Below are 21,735 nucleotides of genomic sequence, written 5' to 3' on the forward strand. Positions count from 1 at the left end.
ATTTTATTAAAGTTCTATTTTCACTTTTTTTTTTTGTATCATCAAATTTGAGGAAGGGGGCACAACAATACAATCCTGCTTAGGGCACCCATTTGGCCAGCAGCGGCCCTGCACATTAGCAAAGGAATCAGAAAACCACAATTCACTTACTTATTCTTACACTATGCTACTCAGTTACAAAAAAAAAAACAACCAAAAAAAAAAAAACATTACCCCACAGTTTACCGAGGGAAAACATTCACATGCTGGACTGCTTCTGATTGCTACACAATAAAGATACTGTAAGAAGGTGGCAGAGGTGAAGTGGTTCAGTTGTGTGTATGTGGCCTTTGTGACACGTTTCCTGAATGACAACATTAGATATTCTCTGATTCACAAAAATCACTTCCAAAAGCAGCAATAGGAACTGTTTATCCTTGTTCTGTACAAAAAACATTAAGTGGCACACAGAATCCATGCATGATTTTAAATAGCAACAAATAAACTAAATAAATATGCAGACGATTCAAGAGTGTTCAAAGGGATTCAGCTTGTGACAGGCTGATAGGCTATGAAATAGACCTACAGTATGATTCTTTTTGACAAAAGAGCCAAATATAGATTATAAAAATTCATATATAAGATCCTGTCACTGTTATTCAACCACAGATATCTTAATTATGTCATTTGAATACAAATGAAGTGCTGCATAGTTATATGATTCACAGATTTCTGCAAAGTGAAGGATGTTGTCCATGTTGTGTCATAAAGTGTTACGTTACTCATCCTGCTTCATGTTAATACATCACAGTGTTACTCATTCACACATGGACACACTCAGAATTATGCTCATATTACTTTATTAGGCCATTACAATTTATTCCCTTAATTGTTGAACTATTGTTAGGTTAGGTATTTTGTCAGTACAGTACAGTACAGTATATTCAGAAGTTTTAGCCTTGGGGTTGAATTTAAATATTGTTTAAAAACACATTATCCCTCAAATTGGTCTGAAGGGAACTGCAATTTGGTATAAACTTCTTTGGATTTACACAACTTTACAAAAGCAAATCATAAGAAAGGGAAATATAAACACTGATGTGAAAACACCCATTTCTAATATAATAATGCACATGTCCCTGGTCATGTTTTGTGTGTGTGTGTGTGTGTGTGTGTGTGTGTGTGTGTGTGTGTGTGTGTGTGTGTGTGTGTGTGTGTGTGTGTGTGTGTGTGTGTGTGTGTGAGTGTGTGTGTGTTTTTAAAGGCAGTACATTGTACATTGTCAGATGTGGGAGTCAATAGTTGTTTAGTGTACTGGACACAGCAGGGGCCCACAGAAAATCCTGAAAATGTATGCACACTGTGTACACGACTGCATTCTGCAGCTGTGTGAACATGACCTAAAAGTCCCCACAGATAAATCAAAATTAGCTAAATTCTCTGAATGAACCAGAAAATATATGGATGGTAAACAATTGTTGCAGATTTCTATTCTCTTAGCTAGGCATATTTAATGTATGAAAACATTATATACATTCACTTTTCCTTCATTTATTCATTGATGTTTCATTTCCAGGAACACAGCTGGTGGTCTAATGGAGGGCTGGACTTGGAACCCAGTCAGCAGTTTACTTAAGCTTGAAGTTCTTCCAGTAAGGTTAAGCAACTCAGCTGTATAACACAGAACTGCAAACTTGAACATAAAATGTGAATAAAATCATCTATATTTAATTATTTATTTATTTTTTCTGAACTGTGGATTACTATGCTGTTTGGATGAAGAAAACTGGCCTGTACTTGTCTGAAAATGGACACCAGCTTGGTAAGACAATTTAACGTTTGACTTGACAAACATTGATGTATCCAAGCATTCAACATCCTGCTACTGTACGTCTGTGTGTTCTTAACAGGTCAGTAGATATATCAATCATATTTAAATTCATTATTTGTTAGCTATAGTAAACACTTGCAGGATGCACTGTACATATTTTTTAGATGTTTTATACTTGAATTCAACTTAAATTCAAAACTTAATTTAAGTTGGTCTTTGCTTTCGTTAAACAAAACACTGTTCTTTAAACTGTACAACATCCATATAATCACAAATATTTAATAATGATAAACTATTTAATATTTATAACAAACATGCTCAGTGGTTGTTAGTTGGCCCCTTATCACAAAAAAAGATTGTAAGTGAAGGGTTTTAAATATTTTAAGTATAAAAAATATTGGAGGTTGAATTTTGAATGGTTGATTTTTTTATTTATTTTTTACATCAAACTTGCAGGATGTTTTATATTGTATATTATACAAAGCACTGCACTGCCCTTGATTTGTGTTGGTTTATGTCAAGTTATATCCATAAATATTTGGCAAAAAAAAAAAAAAAAAATGGTTAATGTCATTATATAATACTCTGGTTTCTGAGTGTCATGGAACTACTTTGTTGGCCTGATCAGTGAATATTTTATTCATAAGATAAATGTACCAAAGTGTAACTGGTTAATACGCACTTTTTATTTTGGCAGCCTGATTTTCTTATGAATCCATTTCTTTCTTTTTGCCTTCAGTGAGGATGGAGAGACATCATAAAGTTGCATGGACCACCTTCAAATTGAATACAATATGTTTTTGATTTACGCTGTAAATATGACTATGTAACTAGTACTTGGAGTATGATATATCTTTTCTCCTTTTGGAAGACTTCAATGTTGAGGTGAATATTGGCATGCTTTGTAAAATGATCTGAGGCATAGAAAAGTAAGTTAATTAGACTGCAGGGTTTAAGTGCTTTCATGGCAGAGGTTTTGTACTGATGCTACTAAGATAAGATAGTAATGGAGTATTACAAATGCATAAATGCATGCAACTTAGCTGACACTGCATCAATAAATCAATCCTATTGGCTTTCACATTATATGACATTCTTAGAATACAAGAGGTATATACATGATGAATTTACAAGCTTTATATTCAGCACTGACAAGTGGAAGAGACCCACGTAAATTTTTTTTCCCTTTTGCAACATTGGCAGTATTAGCCAAAATTAGGTTCAGTTTAAAGCAGCATGACTACTAATAATGCAATAATCACAGACAGTGAAGTCTTTACGTATTCTTGTACTGTGAACTGTAAGCTGAAAAGTATCTTATTAGAGGTTTTGTTTCAGAACATTATGGTAATTGATAACTTAGAAAATGAAGATGCACTTACTAAGGACTCTGGGAAAATGTACTGAATATTTATATTATTATATTAAATAATTATATTACTTAATCTAATTGTAAATGTATAAAACATTTATTTATGTTAATATTACAAATACTATAATATAAAGTGTTCTCTTCAGCTGCTGTTTTTTTTTTAAATCTAAGGTGTAGAAAAATAAATCAGATACACATTTAAAATATTTGTATAGTTTTTTATTAACGAAAGAAAGAAGTCATTACAAAGAGTATAGTAATTCTGTGCAATACAATAGCTAAGCAAATATTATTAAACATGATTTATGACATGACAGTATAATGCTTTAAACATACATTTTTTTCAAGTATAGCAGTGCCCACTTACTTTCCCACAAAGTGACAGTGAACACTGTATGAATATAAATCAATGGATACAATACAGGGAGTAAAGAACTTTATCAGCAGATAGCATAGCACATAGTGACTATTAATACATGTATATCATGTAGTTCTTGTAGATTTACTACATTAGCTTTTTTTGTGTTTTTTTTTTTTTTTAACACACCTTAATATTTGAGGCCAGATCTGAAGCAGTGGCAGGTGCTGAGTGGATTTCATTAGTAATATATTAGATGTGTGTACTCACTGGCACAGCATTTCATTTCATTTTGCTTCCACAGCAGCAGTTTACAGGAAATACTTGCCCTGGACGTACAGTTACTTTTATGTTCACACACATTTTATGCTCACTATGATGCCATGCAATCCAAATGCAAGACTGATTAGACCAGTGATAGATATATTAATAATACAAATAATATAATTAAATGTATATACTATAAAATAAATATATTAAGTTGTATATATTGTATTTTACAATATAATTGAAATATTTTTTTTATTTATGGATATAACTGAATATACATATATACACTTATACATACTTAATGTGTCTGTGTGCATAACAGACACAAAATTATTTATGATAAAACAATTTCAATTGTTTTTATTTATGCTCATCAAAAGAGGACACAAAGTGTAAAATATATTTAGTATTTTATATTTCAATGTAAAGTTCTGTAATAGATAACTAAATAATATCATTATTTTATCTTGTAGCTTCATTTAGGTTAGTTGGAGTCATGATCATAATTTAATTATGAGCGCAAACACAGAGCTAATGCTTTATGACAATGCTGTAACCCCCACAGACATTGAGGGAACAAGTCCACCTTCAGAACTGAAAATAAAGGCTATCGTTTCTGTGATTTATGTAGGCGCTTATGTAGAGGAACATTTATTTGCTTAAAAACCTGTATCCATTTATTTAATTCCTTAACTAAAAATTGTTCTGAAGACTGAAGACTGAAGAACGCCCAGGTGCAATGATACAGCTTCTTCTGTGGTTAAACAAAAAGGAAAGGGAAATGCTTTTAGCAGTACTCACCACTGTCTGTACTGTAATTGACTGCCTAATATAATGTGGTATCTTTCAAATGGCCAAAAATAATGACTGGAATTGTTACACATTATGGTAAAGAATACTACTGATGATACAGTACATACCAGAATCAGACATCTTCAGCAGGACCTGGGCCACTAAGAACATATTCTGACCTATAAGCACAGAATTACCCATGGTTACACAAATATTAATAGACAAATATTATACAAACCTATGTTTTTTTTTAACTTTTTCATGCCAGTACTTAATAAAACACTGTACATTACTGAATATTCACCCTTTGTTTTTGTTTTTTTTGTTTTTTGAGGGCCTCACCTTTTTTTTTTCCTATAAAGCATGGTGACAATCAAAGACGCCAACAGAATCCCAAACACACTCACTCCAATCCAAACACCAACACTCCAGTCAGGCAAACCCACTGAAAACAAACAAACAAACAAACAGAAAAGTGTGAGAAAATAAAGCACTTTGAGATGAATTGCATAATTTAACCAGACAAACTCTCATGTCTTTCCAAACCTGTATGAGTTTCTTTCTTCAGTGAAACATAGAGATATTCTGAATAACATTAAAAACATTTCTGATTAGCTGATCAACAGTTTCCCTGCAAAAACACATGTGCAGATTCCTAAAGGTTGTGAAACAACTACAGTATAGCCAATGAAACTGGAACCAGTGCGTTCAGTATATATCAGGTCATGTAAATGGGTGTGCTGAATCTTCCTGTTAAATTTGTTAGTTAATTTAAATAAAAAAAGAATTACCTAATGCCTTAGTCATGCATTAGGTAAAGCATTTCTTAATGTTAATTTATATACGACTATATTAATACGCGTTGATAGCAAAGAACGTTTTTGAAGAAAGAAAAAAAACATTTCAGTATTTACAATCTACTGAAATGTTTACACAAATACACACAAGCCTTTCATTAATTAATTTGCTTGTAATAAAACAACCTCTGAAATCTTTGTGGAGAGACAGCTGTCAATATCCAGAAGTAAATAATAACAATCATTTAATCTTATAGAGAATGTACTTTTTTTTTTTTTTTTTGAAATGTTACAATACCTGATTGCTAAATAATGACATAAGCTACAAGTTAATGTAATTTTAGTGTGTCATTAAAAAAACAAATAATAGAGGTAAATTGTCATTTTGGATAAAAGCGTCTGCTAAATGATTAAATAAATAGCCTAAATAAAATAAAAATAAATTCAGCTCAGTGGTGACAGTCACTCCCATGAATCACTGTAAGCTACGCAATCATTTCGATCTGTCTACAGTCTTAAAAGGATGGTTAATTTCTTGTTTATTCATTGTCATGTTGTTCTTAACCCATTAGAAATTCAGGCAACACTTTATTTTAATGACCAATTCTCACTATTAACTAGCTGCTTATTAGCACGCACATAACTAGCATATTATAAGTACTTATAAAGCACATATTAATGCCTTATTCTGACCATATTTTAGATCCCTTCCTACCCAGGGTCGAATTTACGCATAGGCATTCTGGGCACGTATATGCTCGCTCGGCCGGGGGCCAAACACAATGAAGAGATATATAATTTTTTGTTTGTTTGTTTCTTCTTCTTGTTGTTGTTATACTATGGGATTTCTACAACAGTAAAAGAACCAAAAAACCAGAAGCCATTGAACAAATAAATATAACAAGCAATAGGGTAAAAAATGACGTTTTCTTTCTCCCGTTCTCTCTCACAGATGCACTCGCGCACACTAGTCATTAGCGCTGCCCCGCGAATTTATCAGTAAAATAGTTTCGCAGCTGAAAAGCTACATGACATTTCTCATGAGCGAGGTTCTTAAAGCAATTCAACAGATTCCGTATTAGTAGACGCTGCTGTTGAACACTGCTGAGAGCTACACGCGCACTGCTACACGCGCATAATCTCTCTCTCTCTCTCTCTCTCTCTCTCTCTCTCGCTCTCTCTCTCTCGCTCTCTCCCTCTCTCTCTCTCTCTCTCTCTCTCTCTCTAATAAATGCATTATTTGCCTGGCCCAAGCCTCTGATATTAGCTCTAAAACGACGTTTTGGAATTTGCAACGGAAGGTTTATCTTGAAATAAATCATCTGAACAATATCTTGAGGTGTGGTTGTGACACCAGGCCGTTAAAATTATTAGAGAAATAATGCATTTTTTCAGGGAAAATGTTTAGTTAATACGTAATATGTGTTCCCTATTACAGAAAGTGTTACCAAAATTCATTCATCTTCAGAACACAAATTAAGATATTTTTAATCAAATCTGATTTCTGCCCCCAATTAAAAGTCTATTCACCAAAACTCAGATGCTTAAAATTAATCCAAGTCTTCTGAAGAGATATGGTCACTTCATATGATGAAAAGGTTTAAATTATGCTTTTATTCACATATAAACACTGATTATCAAACATAAAGCTCAACCATTCTTGACTGACGCATGAGGACAAAATCCTTGGTTCTTGCAAAAGCTGAAATGTGCTTGTGTAACAGGCTAGAATTAACCATATTGTTTCTTGCACATCAAGCAAGCATGCTTGAGCTTCTGTGAACAAAATGTTGTAAACACTGTTTGTTGTTTTTTTTATTTTAATTTTTTTTTTATCTCTTTTTAAGTCTTAAGTGTCATAGATTTAGGTGAATGGGCTTTTTGATGGAGCAACAGATATCCTGATGTTTGCTTGTGTCATGTTCAAACTGTTGTACTTTTTCCAGGCTAAAAAAATGATTAGGCCTATAAAGCCTATTTTTGCCAACAGAAAATGTGTGAATGTACAAACCTAAATGTTAATAGTTTGATACAAGTTAGTGCTACTGTACAGCATAAGCTGTTGACTTTACCTTCAGGAAGTGTAGTTGGAGAAGTGATATCACCTGCAAAACAATGTTATTTCACTTTAATGCACATACTAGGGCAAAAAAAAAGATATTTAGTCATTTATAGTTAGTCACTTGATATTACTATGTGCTAAACTGAGTGTACTGAAGATTAAACACTTATAATAGGCATGTTTAGAAAGACCATGTTGTCAGTCAAATTATTATATTACTTACAAGAGCACGGTTCCTTTTTGTTGATCTGCAAAACAAATAAAAATCCATAATGAAAGGGTATGAGTGCAAAGCATTGAAAGTTAAGTTATGCTATTAAATTAATTTGACGGCCATAAAACCTAAAACGCATAAACAATTTTACACTTACGCCGGCAGAGGGGCAGATGAGCAGGAATTCCAGTTTTTCATGGCAGGTCTGTAAGATGGCTGTGTTTGCTGTTGCATTTACAAGTGGGAGCATGCACTCCGTTTTTCCATCAGCATGAGAAATTCCTGCCACAATTCCCTAATCAGGAAAGGGAGAGAAAAGGAATAAAGGATGGCAGAGTTAAGAATAAGCATATGTATACATTTACATTTTCACTGAAGCTATGTGCAAAGTATTGTTTATAACACCATGTCATCTTTATGTTAAGGCTAACAACCCTATAGTCAGACAAACTGTTTGAGTTTGACAGTTAATCGCTGGATTTATGTATTAATAGACTGTAAAAGCCCAACAAATAGAGCAACTCATCAGTCAGTAGCTTGTAAAAAAGACATTTACAGTGCCAAGAGTAAGTTTATGAACCTTTTATTATTTAAAGGCTTGGGCACCTAAGCATCCCATACTTTCAGCATGACTACCATATCTCTCTCCTGATATCTTGTGAAGAAAAGAGGTTTATTACTTTTACATTTACTGTTTTTTATTACAGTTACTTTTTTTCCAGACGGTCTTGTAAATGATCACTCAGTGTTTTCAATTAAATGTTGAAAAATACAACTTTTTTTTTTATTAAATTGTGACTTAGATGAAGACCAGACCACATTTTATGAGTAATAAATGCAGAAATACAGAAGGTTTCACATCCCTGTTCTTGCCACTGTATATTTTTGTAATATGTAAAATATTTACATTGATGACCCATTGGGTCTCGCAGTCATGAACACCCTCTTTAAGGTCATACGTCATGTTGAAGTAGAACTGGCCATCACGCTGTCTCTCCCCTGTGCATCGTTGGACATCCGAAGCTTCTGCTGACAGTACGATGCGTAACAGCATGGCCACAACTGAAAGAGACATGTACAAAACAATTAGTATACTAGGTTCATTTGAACAGCTGCGAAAATTTAATTTAATATAAAAAATAAATATACAGAAGCTTATGCTGCCCTGCCAAAGCAAAATGCTAAGAAGCATGAAGAAAGTATGACAACGTATGAACTGAGAAAATGCCTTCATAGTTTTTTGATTGAATACTAATTTATTCAGCATCCATTTTTACACTTTTGAGTCTCTGAAACTGAGAACAGCCAAACCCACCATTCATAGGACAGATTGTAGTCTAACACACAGGGGTTTACACACTTTTTAGATGTCAAGGACCCCCCAAATGTCATGGATCCCCCACAAAGACCTCACATATTTTAAGATTCATATACTGTGTAAGAAAATGGTAAATATTAGCAGTATTTATGCTGTCGTTATATTAAAGCCAAAGGAAATAGATTTAGTATTTAATTATGCGGTATCTGGAAAATATTATAAAATGAATTAAAATAATTTTCATCTGAAACCATTCTGTATCAGCAGATGACTAAGATTAAGAGCTAAATTACAGCCATCATAGATCTTTCATAATGAGCAACACTTATCTACAGTTGAGCTTTGTCAACAGCGGCTTACTGCTAATGATATTTAAACACCATTTAATACGAGATCAAGAAAGATTTGGACAAACATGTCTAGCCGTGACTAATATTTACTTTCCCTCAAGTCATAGTTACTTTCCTTTTCCTTTTATAATCTACTACTGGGGATCACTTTACTTGTACTTAAAAATAAATAATTAATTTTAAAACTATTTTAGCAGATTTTCCTTATATATATTCTATTATATATTAATACACATTTCAACAATAAAGTTGAAAAAAATATATATTTTCACCTGATTGTGTCAATAGGCAGTTAACAAGGGTTAAATTCAGATGAGTAACTGTTATGTACATACAGTAGTACAGTAGTGTTTAAATACACAAGCCCAGACTGCAGGCCACATAATCCATAGAGACATTATTAGTCATTAAGGAGATATAAAAAGAGAGATAACTAATTTGACACAATATCTTTGAATGATTTCCTGAGGATGTGAAAGAAAGAAACTAGGCTTTTTATCAGAACAACAATATTGAGTTCTACTACTTTGTGTGGTGCTGCTTGTAACACCATTTATTGTTATTAAGATAATTCTAATAATGCCATGTCATATATATTTATTTTTTTATATAAGACTTTGAATATAACTTTATCTGACATATCAAATGGAGTTATATTTAACCCACAGTGGTGGTATAAACATATTTACACAGAAATTAGTCATGAGAAACAATACTGATTCACGGTTTCTATACATGAATACTCTAAATTGACACTAGTCATTTAGAAAAGCAAATATCAAGAAAAGAACTCTAACATCTAAACTAGCTATTGAAAACCCCACTTGCCTTTTAATGTTTTTTTAACCAGGCATGTAAACGTGACACACCTCTTCTAAAGTTTAGTTTTAGAAAAAGATATCCCAGATCAGGTGTGAGGAGATTATATGCTTTTCTAATAACTTTCGTAATATGGCACACCTTGATCTGGTCTCCTTCATTGTCTGAAGCTAATAAACAAAGTACCTCTTCCACCCATTAAACCTACACCCACTCAAGAACGTGTGACTGCAAAACAAAGCTGAACCACTTTACCCTGCATGGGCTGATGCAAGACAGGGGGAAATACGTCCATATTAGGATTTTCACAGCCATTTTAGAGAGAGAAAGGAAACACTACCTTGTTTTGTCACTTCAAACATGGTGCAACACAACAGGGACATTTTTTAACTGCTCTGGATGATTGTTACCTCTGTTTGAAAATTAAGCTACTAACAGAGGAAAAGTAATGGCATAATTTTAAACTTAATGTAATGGGGGACCTTGTTTTTATAAAAGGCACATTAACAAAGAAAACACAGAAAGGTGTTAGTCACTTCCTTACACCCTACAGTACAGTACAAAAATGTCACCACTCTCTTAGAAAAGGAAAACATTCACATGCTGAACAACTTCCAATTACCTCAATAGTAAGAAAAAGATAAGATAAACTGGTTAGAATGCCTGATGAAACATTATTTTCTTGAGAACTAAGAAGGCCTCATTTTACCCTCCACTTGCATCTTAGCTTAACAGGCTAAGTTAATGTTCTGAATGACAACATAACACTTTCTCTGATTCACAAAAATCACTTCCAGAAGCAGAGATAAGGAACTGTTTTCCCTTGTTGTGTGTGAATCCATGCAGGGCTTTAACATGTTCTGGAATAGCAACAGCTTTGCTTTGGTAGTGCAAACAGTTGGTTTTGTATAACACTGCTTATTCTTTTCTGTAGTACAAGTCTTTCAAACTTTTGTATTTGACAGAGTAGTCTAAAGAAGTCTGACCCTTCAATGAATGTGTTGAGATTTATGTCTCTTATTGTCAACTAATTAAAAGATGCCTATGGCACATGAAAATATACTTCCAAAACAGTATACTTATAGTGCTATTAGTTCTGCTACAATTTCTTAAATATCAAAATCACATTAACATCACCTCTCAAACTACTAATGCAGCAGAAAATTACCAAGTTCCTTGCCCACAAACTAATTAGTTGTTTGATTTCCACAAAGCATTGAAAATGTCATTTTATCCACCATTACACCATAAAAAAGCATACTTTATGGGTGTCTCTTTAGCTTAATCAAATCAAACTTCAATCCCTTAAGTTTATTAGTCATATAATAAGTGTCTGCAAAAAAAAATGTTGATATTTCACCATGAGTACAGACTGTCTGAAGGGCTTCTGTAGGGGAATTCCATAGACAATTCGAAACACGGTAAAGATATCTTAAGACTGAATCAAATATATTTACATCAAATAAACACAAAACGCAACTTTCAGTAAAAAGTCAAATATTATCGTGTTGTGATAAACAGTTAATTCTGGGTGGTCACATCAATGAAACTAGTGAACTGTTTCCACCTCGGAGTAAAAAAGTAATAATACTGTCACTCTATTTATATTAAGTGTGACTTTGTATCTCACAGTGTGACGTTTATATAACAGTAACTATTTTTAGACATACACCTTCGATTAATTTCACGATCAATCGACGACCTAAAACCGCAGGTCAAACCAATTTGTTATTTTGTGTCTGCGCAGAACTGCAGATGAAAAGATATACACAGAGATGTAAAAATAAAAAAAAATGTAGTAATCAAAGAACTTACCGAGAAAAGCTTCACCACTTGTCATCTCGAAGGGTGAAAGCATAATGACTTCTGACTTCCTGATTCAGCTTCAGCAAAGTGAAAGCATGACGCAACCGCTATTGCAGTTTTTTCAAAAGCAATTGCAAATTGTATTTTCAATTGTGTTTTCCACACGTGAAAGCGAAAATGCTAACGGTGATGCAAGATTTGCAATTGCATTTGGATTATGTCACAATTTAGGCGCCCACATGTGGAAAACGCAATTGAAAATACAATTTGCAATTGCTTTTGAAAAGTCTTGAATATTCTTCCATAGTTGCGTTTCCGTGTATTAGAATCGGCTCAAATTCATACAGGTGTCTTTGCAAAATAATGACCAGCTAAGGGCGTTTTAGGGAAAATGTCCATTGGAAAATTGTCCAAATAACAATCAAGATCTTAATAATAATAATAATAATGATAATAATAATAATAATAATAATAATATCATAGCCTATCAGGTGCGTTTTATACGTACAGTTATTTGTTTGGGGTCTTAGAATTATTGTTTTCTGAGTCGAGTACCAATCCTTAACTAATTGTGTTTCTATTTTAATCTTATTTTGTAGATTTTTTTTTTCTTTCATGTCACACATGACGTGGATTTGCCTCTGCTTGAAAAAAAAAATGTTCAACAAAGTGTCCGAACCTGAGCCAAGTTTAAATCCAAGTTCATTCATAATTGTAGTCTGACTGTGTTACTATTCTTAAACAGAAAAGCACAATCAAATTCTCAATTTCACTATGATGAATTTCATGAGCAGAAAAGGAACATCTTATTGGCCTCATTCCAGCAAATTCTAATTTCAAATTCAAGCAACACAATAATTTTCTTATATTTAGTGTATGTGTACTTATCACAAGTAATTGTTACGTTCCCTGTGTGCGTCCTGGGGGGTATTCCAAAAAAGCAGGTTATCTGACATAGCCTTACCGGGAAAAGAATAACCTCTTTTACACATATTTCTGTGTAGTTTAAAAATCAACACAACTTGTGAATTCACACACTGCATTTAACACAATATGTGTAGACCGATGTGCTTAACACTTTTATGTGTAGATTTTAAAGACGTCTGTTATTTAAATTAGCTAGTGTGAACCAATAGGGATTAACGTTAGGGTCTTTGAACAGAATCCAGCCAGCCCACAATCATTTTAGTCTTTTATGACAGCGACTACATCTTGGATGTCCTGGGGGTAAGCAGATAAACATCAACTTTTCATTTTTGGGTGAACTATCCCCTTAACTACTGTAGGAAGGAGAAAGATCATCACATAGTGATTTCTTGCATGTGTCTTAGTGTGTTTGTCTCAAACAGCTACCCCTTCACTGCAGACAAGCTGAAGGCTAAATCCTCAGTTGGATTCTTTCTATATGGATCTCATCATTTTTGGACAGAATTTAGGATATTTAAGTATTAAAATGAAATCTGGCATAATTTATTTTACAGTTCAGCTGAAATGTTTGTATATGTTATTGACAAGCTGTTACTTACAATTATATATATTAGAGTAAAAAAGGTTTAAAAATGTAGGTTAAAAATAAATCAACACTAATGTGGAATTTTCTCCTCTCTCTCTGTTTTAATATAGTGTTGAAACCCGGGATCTCCACTGAAGGACTGAGTGCATTTGTGTTTGTGGACATGCGTACAGACCAGGGAACATTCTGATATTGTCAGTCAAGTTCTGAGTCCAGTCTTCGGAGAAGTTCATTTATTCCCAAAGGTGGACAAAAACATTGTGTTGGCTTTTAAAAGGCTATTTGATAATGACTTTTACTCCTATGCTGTGGAGAAGATGGAGGAGTACAGACATTGATAATAAGAAATGTTTTTAGAGCATCAAAGAGACTGCTTTCAAAATACTTTTGGCCACCAGTGTACATCAGTCCAGCAAAGTTTGGAAAAAAGTGTAATGATTATGAAGGTGGGGTTATGTGTCATGTAATGAGATGAAAAGACCTGTTTTTTCAGTGTTGGACATTTCCTTTTTGACTGCTTAAAACTGTGCACATATTCTGCAGTTCTGTTAATTTAATTGTTGATATTTCATCATAATAAATATTTTGACAATAAGCTAAACAACCAATGATTTTTCCATCAACATTTTGTTTACACACATCTTTGTGCAAACCTTTCTGACACATTTACTGTGTCAAAATCAACACAATGAATGAGTAAAAATCAAAACAAAAAACGTTGTCCCAGAACTCACCCATTAATGTGTTAAAATTTAACACAGGTTGTGTCATTTTTAACACGTCTTTTCTAAGAGGGAGTGGGGATCAGAACAGTAGGAGTAGAGACAGGAAACAATTGGACCTGTGAGAATTGAACAGGAGCAGGAAAGCACCTTTAGCTGGGATTCAAACCCATGTTGTCAGAGGTGCAGTAGTGCCTTCATGTCAAGGTGCTGCCCACACAGCTATGGCTCTGATAGAGGCTACTCTATGCACAGGGTACTTAGGGGTGATTCTCTTATATGTCTCATTGAGATATCAGCTTTGACTTAATATGTCTTCAGTTTTATTTTAGGAGAAATGTTAAATGTTTACTAATATTGTGATTACCAAAACTATCTTTTAAAAAGCATTAAACACTTCAGAATACCATAACAAGGGTTACTAGTTAAATGTCCAGCATGGTATATACACCACATTTTCCAAAGACACTAGAAAGAACTTACAAGTGCAAGATGGTTACTATAAGAGCAATACCTTTTTTAGCATTAAAATTAAAAGTTAATTTTTGCATGTTTTTTGCATGTACATAACTTCAAATAGCACAATGTATGTATTGTCTTTGATTGAAATGGTGTGGATAAATGACATTGAAGCTAACCAGAGGGAAGAAAAATATTTTTTTTATTTATAAAGTTTTAGAAGAGATCTCAACTTTACACACTGTGTTCAGATATTTCTCCTAATCTAAAGACTCTGGTAGTCTCATATTTTGTCCAGTGTTTCAAACAAGATCTCATCAACATCACACACGACGGAGAAAGGAGAAGACTAAGGAGTGTGATGTTATTGAGATCTCTTTTAAAACTTTAAAGGAGACGTGTGAGATTGTTAGAGTTTGTATCTCAGGAGACAAGTTTGAGAAGCAGGAGCAAAAATCTCCATTCGATCTTAAAGTAACCTTATTTCTGTCAAGGAGAAATATTTGAGATGTTAAAGAGATCTTACTTTTGATTTTTCTTTCCAATGGATATCCAAAGTAAATATGGATCTGTGTGCCATGCTACATTTATATACAAGTTAAGAGCTTTATAAAAAGTTATTTACATTTGGATTAAAAGGCACACACACAGCTCTACAGTTCATATAGATGAGATGCTAAAAGCTACCAAAACAACATGTTATATCTGTGAAAATGAAAAAGGAATAAAATAAGTGGAAAAAAGAAAGTAAAATAGAGATTATTCTGGTCCTAAATGGCTTACATAACATGTATTCCAGGCACAGTCCCTCAAGCTGAGGTGATTTGCGCGAAGGCACAAACTAAAGCATTGCCACTATAGCACATCTTATGGTTTTCAGAAGCATTTTGCCCTGTGGTAAGAAAAGATGGAATTAAATTGTGGAAGATGCAATTACAACAGTTAAATGTATGAAATGTAATTGTATTTATTATATCTAATAGGACAGAAAGACAACATCATCTTTACATATTAAAACCAACTTTGTAAAAGGCACTCACCTTCTTCCAATGAACAAATTGGTGATAAGTTCACCAACAACCACGATTCCCCCAGGCAGGTAAATCTGTTGAATATACATAAAGTGGTGGAGTCGTGCTCTCTTGCCTCTAGGAGAGGAATGCGGTTGCCGTGATTCCTGCATTTTTGTGTGTAGGAAAGAGAATTGAGTGTGTTTAATTTAATATAAGAAACAGATAAGATACTGATTTTTGTTGGTCTAAATTAAGTAGGTTAGGCACAAATTCACGTATATGGGTTCCCTTCAAGACACGAGCACTGTGTGTTTGTATGTGCTTCATAACTGTGAGGCTAAGGGGGCCCATCGTTATAGCCTGCACTGGGACCCGTCATTAAGTTACGCCACTGCCGTGGTCTGTATGCAAAATACACCCACCCACACAAACTGTAAGAGGGAGGCGAGCACTGAAAAAATCCAACTAACTTCCAAAACCTTCTCTCAAGAACAGTTTCAGAACCACGGCCACAGAACCGGAAGTGAGGGGCGGAGCTTACGTTCTTAACCGAGTTTTTAAGGGATAATTTACATTCATTACACACGATACATCATACTTTATGTATGGATTTTATAAATATATATTGAGCATTTTATAAACATTAATCTTGTGTAATTTAGTTGTAGGCCTATACAGTTATTTGTTTCATTATATTATGTGAGTTATTTCCTGTTTGTGATATTAAAAATAATGTTTGAAACTTCTGGGCATTTTATATGAAATATACTTTAATCACAAGATTAAAAATAAATGTCTACTCCAAAGTCAAGAACACATGCATCATACATTTTTCTATATGAAAACTAAAACATTTCAATAAAACACACATTTTAAAAGTAACAATCAAAATGTATACAATAATTACATTTTATAACATTTTAAATTCTAAATAAATTTTATAATTAAATTAAGTTTATAAAATGATCAATTCACTATTAAGCCCATTTCGCCATGACCTGCATGAAAATTTACAAAATAAACAATTCACTCTTGGGGCCATTTTGTCATGACAATCTTGCATAAATTCAAATTACAATGTATCAAACATTTACATTTAATCATTTAGCAGATGCTTTTATCTAAAGGGACTTACAAATGAGGAGAACAATAGAAGCAAGCAGACGAACAAGAGAACAACAACAGTATACAAGTGCCATGACAAGTCTCAGTTAGTCTAGCACAGTACACATAGCTAGCTAGGGTTTTGTTCTTTCTCTCTCTTTTTTAAAAAAAATAATAGAATTCAACAGAACAGAACAGAATAGATTAGAATAGGTAAGCGCTAGTATTAGTTGGTCAGGTGCTGGCGAAAAAGATGTTTCTTTAGATGTTTTTTGAAAATGGCTAAAGACTCAGCTGTTGGAATTGAGATCTGGAGGTCTCATCATGTGCTCTTTTCAGCTCACTGAAGACCACTCTCGGTGCTGCTCATGAAAAATGGGGGCAAAAACAAAAGTGTTGCATTTATAATTTTGTCAGTGTATAACACATCTCATTGCGGATCTACCTGCTTGGCTTGGCTTGCTTCATTCTTCCGTTTTTGGTGAAAGTACATTGTTGGTTTAAAATGTTGTTAAAAATGTCCTGCCCATTTTTGTGATAAATGTGTAAACATAGTGGCTTTCATGTAAGTAAATGTCTTACAAAATATTTATATCTGATTCTTTATTTTTTAACTTTGTTATAATCCTTAATCTTTTGGCCTTGAATTCATAACCTAATGAGGTAGCGTTCCTAAACTCACAGTGGGTCTGATTATGACCAAATCTGGCTAATGGCTAATCTGACTTCACCACAGACAATTCAAACAACTACCAGTTCTTAATATAATAACTACAGTACCTCGAGCTAATTCCCCGAATTCCCTGAATACTTAAAATACAATCCAATACTTCCCTGAAGTACAGTATGGTGATTGCGTCCCGTCTAGAAGCTATTATCACTACCTCAATCACACATGAGCACACAGGTCTTTAGCATCTATTCACTGCCATTTTACCGTCCTGCTCAGCTGTATGCTAGTCCGAATATTGATGTTTAATACTAAGTAAGGGTATATAGTCTTCCAACACTATCACTGTCTTTGCTGTGGTCTTTTGAGTGTAGAATCTTTAGTACTTCTATTCCTCAGCTGCACAGCATTTACCAGAAACCACTCCCAAGTTACTCTTTGCAGGAATGAAAGTTTATTCATGGCCAGGAGCCCACTGGTCACAACAACCAAGAGAGACTCCTTGAACAGAAGGACACATTGAACATTTATACCTTGTAGTTGAGTAAAAATCAATGTTACTCAAGTCTTCTTCACACTGTAATTGGTTAAACTGATCTGGTCACTGGTTTGTCATATGACTGTTAGTTCTACTGTTTTAAGCACTTTTGGGGTACGTATAGATTATTTAATCATAGAGTCTTTGATCTGAGCATCATATATAGTCTGCAATTTTCTGAACATTCCATTTTGAAAGAAACCCTTTTGACTCCCTCTGAGGCCATTACATAAAATATTTACATCACACTACATAGATGTGGTTTGGATAATGGATCAATGGATGTTTGTAAGCATTTCACCACAGCAATAAAGAGTTAATTTGCTGTACTACAGTATATGATGACAAAATGTTTGTGGTACTTTAGCCCTGTTAATTCATCTAAACTGAGAGATTAAAGGGTGAGCATTATAGGTGCTGCAGAAAGATATAAAATACTGTATATAGTTTACTTTTTACCTATATTTCACACATGCAACACTATGCAACAACTTCTTTACACAGTCAGTGCAGTTTCTCCAAAGCAGCTGCACAAGCACTCTAGATGATACAGCGATATCATTTATTTTCAGTGATGTTTCATGTTTATTCTGACAATCATTGCAATACATGCAATTAGGAAGAACATATCTTATTTAATATAAACTGTCTGTGTTTATTAAATTTAAAATTCTAACGTCTATTTATTTATATCGCATCTAATACACTTTACCTCTGCATTAAGGAAATTAACATTGTGATTGGAAGTATTGTCTTACAGCTCTTTTTTTAACCTAATTAATATAGTTAAAAGCACAGATTAAGATGTTATATATTGCCATTCTTGAACTCCTGACCTTGAATATGCACCACTGGAAAGAGAGAGGAAAATCAAAGAATGCAATAATGACCCTTCACCTCAACTCTCAAATCCTTTTTCCTTTCTGTCATCATTTTTAGAAAAAAAGGGCTTCTCTGTAAGCCCATCTGAATGAAAGGAAACACTTGGCTCTGTGACTCATGTTGGCTGGAGATAGTATAGTGGGATAGTGTTTCCAGAGGTGTCATAAATACCATTTATTTTAGTCTCATATTGTGTGTTTAGGAAGTGAGAAAGTAGCCAAGCGCAGAGCTTGTCATCTTTGATCTTTCATACATGTATTGTTGACACACTTGAACTAGTCACAGGTGCAACAACAGATTTTATGTTTTTAAATGACCAACTTGTGATCAAGTGTATTGTACTAGTAAGAGACAGAGAAGCAATACACAACAGCTAATGAAGCTGAAACTTATCTTCCCCCTTTTTTGCTAAATGTCAAAAAAACCACAAGCCTTTTCTTAGTATTGTTTGTTTCCACATTTACAAGAATATACTCTCCCTTTGCTATATGACAGAGCAGTACACCCTAATCACCAGCACCCCACACCCACAGTCCCACCACACGTTGGGAGACTCTTTGGCTAGTTACAATAAAAAAGTTATTTCAGAGGTTATTAGAAATGCATGATTTTCTTACTTGACCATGTCATTCTAATAGTATAATGTTTTCATAATACTGTGGTTTGTAAACATGGTGTTATTTCTTCTGTTTGTAGATGTCCCCATCAGCTTAGGTTTCCTTTTTCCCAAGGACTGGATGAGTGTGAGGCTGCTTTTGTGCTTTTCAAAGCTTGAGAGTCACATAGACTGTTAAATAGTTTTGAAAATTAATCTGAGGCCCTTCTTTGTCTCTCCCACACCACTCCACCCAGGCAAAAATATGTAATTTTTTACTGTGGTAATAATCTGGTACTTCACAACTAATGGAAGAAATGCTATATCCAGCTCAACGTGTGGTGGTAAGCTGTGGTGTCTAGACTAATAATAGCAAATTAAGTTGTTAAAACATTTGCAAAGCAGTGATTTTCATATGTAGTAACCTTTGGCTGTGGCTGTGACTGGGAGAGCGTCCAGAAGAAGAAATGCCTTTGCAAAACAGTAACAAGAAACATACTAGTTGCTGCCAGTGTGTAAATCCCACAAAATTCTCTTCTAATGTAATGTCAAAGTATGGCAAAATAATGTAAAGCATGGCTGTCAAGTAATCCTGATTAGTTACAGTACTCAGCCAAAATAGGTTTTCTAAAATCCTTTGTGAAAAATTAAGGAGCTAACAGTTTCCACTTGAGCATGAATACAGACTTTGATTGAATTGACATTCAGTAACAGGGCATTCCCTCAGCAGGCATTGAGTCATAAATATAGTAGTAGTGGGGAGCAGTAGTGGAAGTATTTATAACAGCCTTTGTTTACAGATACAGTCATACATTCCTTTTGAATGTTAATGAAGATGAGGTCAGTCTGTGATGCAAGAGCTTCTGAAGTGCTGAACTGCCCTCAGCTTGCACTTGGGGGTTCATACCCTGAGAAAGGCTGTTGTTGTCTAGGGCAGATGCTTCCCATTCTGAAGGCCCCCTGCACTGCACATGGCAGCCCTTGTGGACTTGCGGACAATGACTGCTGTATGTGTGTGTCTATTAAGTCCATGAGATTGTAGAGAAAATATGGACTCGGTGGAAGACTGTAGGGTTCCCTTTAGGACAGGGGCTTTTACTTCTTCCTCATCTAATACACCTGATTCAACTAATCATCTCATTTGTAGAGACTGCAAGATGTGGATCTTGTGTGTCTGATAAATGTATTTGTATTGTCCGGCCTAGGAAAACTGACATCACATTATTTTTAATGAAAACGACCAAGAGGAAGGAACTGTTCTCTGCAACCAGCAATGGCATTATTAAAATGACAAAATCTGGTTAATTGACTTTAGAAATTGAGTGGCCTCAAGGTCTACAGAATTATTGGACGGCGCTGTGAGACCACTTGTCTGGTACCCAAAATCAGTTAACAAAACAGAATATGGTTTTGTCTTGTACCCACAATTGTGTTAACTAAAACCTTCTATTAGCCTGAGAGACTGACAGAGGAAGCCACAGTGATGATCATTAAAAAAAATAAGCAGGGTTTATTCAGTAATATTATGTGTGTATGTTTAAATGCTCAGAATTTGTCTGAATGCTGTAGCAGGCTAGAAATTTTTATCGTAGATACTTTTTTGTGAGAAGTGAGAGTGGGTCACACCTCTGCTAGTAGATGAGGCCTAAATAATTATTTAACAAAGTCCTTGGTGTAAACTGGTTTCATGTTACAGTACTCATTCATCAGTGTTCATTCAGACACACCCAATAAAGCACTCTTATATTACCTTGTCTATTGTATGCCATAACATGTAATTGTCCTGTTAATTGTTGAAATATCATAGGTATAAACTGTCACAGGTATAATTTGTCATTGACTAGATACATGTCAAAGTGGTGTTGATCTTGAGGTAGAATTTATGTATTTTTGAATGGAGGATGATGAACAAATTCCTTTGAGTTGGTAAACAAAAGGTAATCCTGGTGTCACACTACGCTGCCGGAAGGAACACGGAGCCGAGGATAATCGAAAGAGTCTTTATTAATCCATCACAGTGGTACATCCAACATAGGGAACAGGAGGAAGACACACGTACTTGACCTGTTAGACCCAACAAAACTGAACTGAAAGGACTAGAGTATTAAAGGCAGGATAATAGGGGAAACACAAGTGTATGGAATGACTAAATTAACGGGGACATGGACATGGGGAAGAAACTAGACACACCTGGAATCAAATTAACAAACCACGGGAGACAGAAACTGAGTCACAGGGGCAAAACATACACAGACACATCCATAATCCTGA

General features: G+C 34.3%; 1 long non-coding RNA gene across 2 annotated transcripts in view; it reads left to right on the forward strand.

Annotated features, from left to right (window-relative positions):
- LOC109056195 overlaps nt 1-14,749 on the forward strand; it is a 117,853-nt gene extending 103,104 nt beyond the window's left edge. Inside the window, exons 7-8 of one of the 2 annotated variants that reach the window (XR_006156694.1) lie at nt 1,556-1,801; nt 13,592-14,749. This is a non-coding gene — a long non-coding RNA (uncharacterized LOC109056195). Of the gene's footprint in view, nt 1-1,555; nt 1,802-2,549; nt 4,045-13,591 lie in introns of those variants that run through there. The other variant, XR_006156695.1, reaches the window with a different exon arrangement.
- The last annotated feature ends 6,986 nt before the right edge of the window (nt 14,750-21,735 follow it).

Source organism: Cyprinus carpio, chromosome B16 (assembly GCF_018340385.1).
Source record: "Cyprinus carpio isolate SPL01 chromosome B16, ASM1834038v1, whole genome shotgun sequence".
Taxonomy (NCBI): domain Eukaryota; kingdom Metazoa; phylum Chordata; class Actinopteri; order Cypriniformes; family Cyprinidae; genus Cyprinus; species Cyprinus carpio.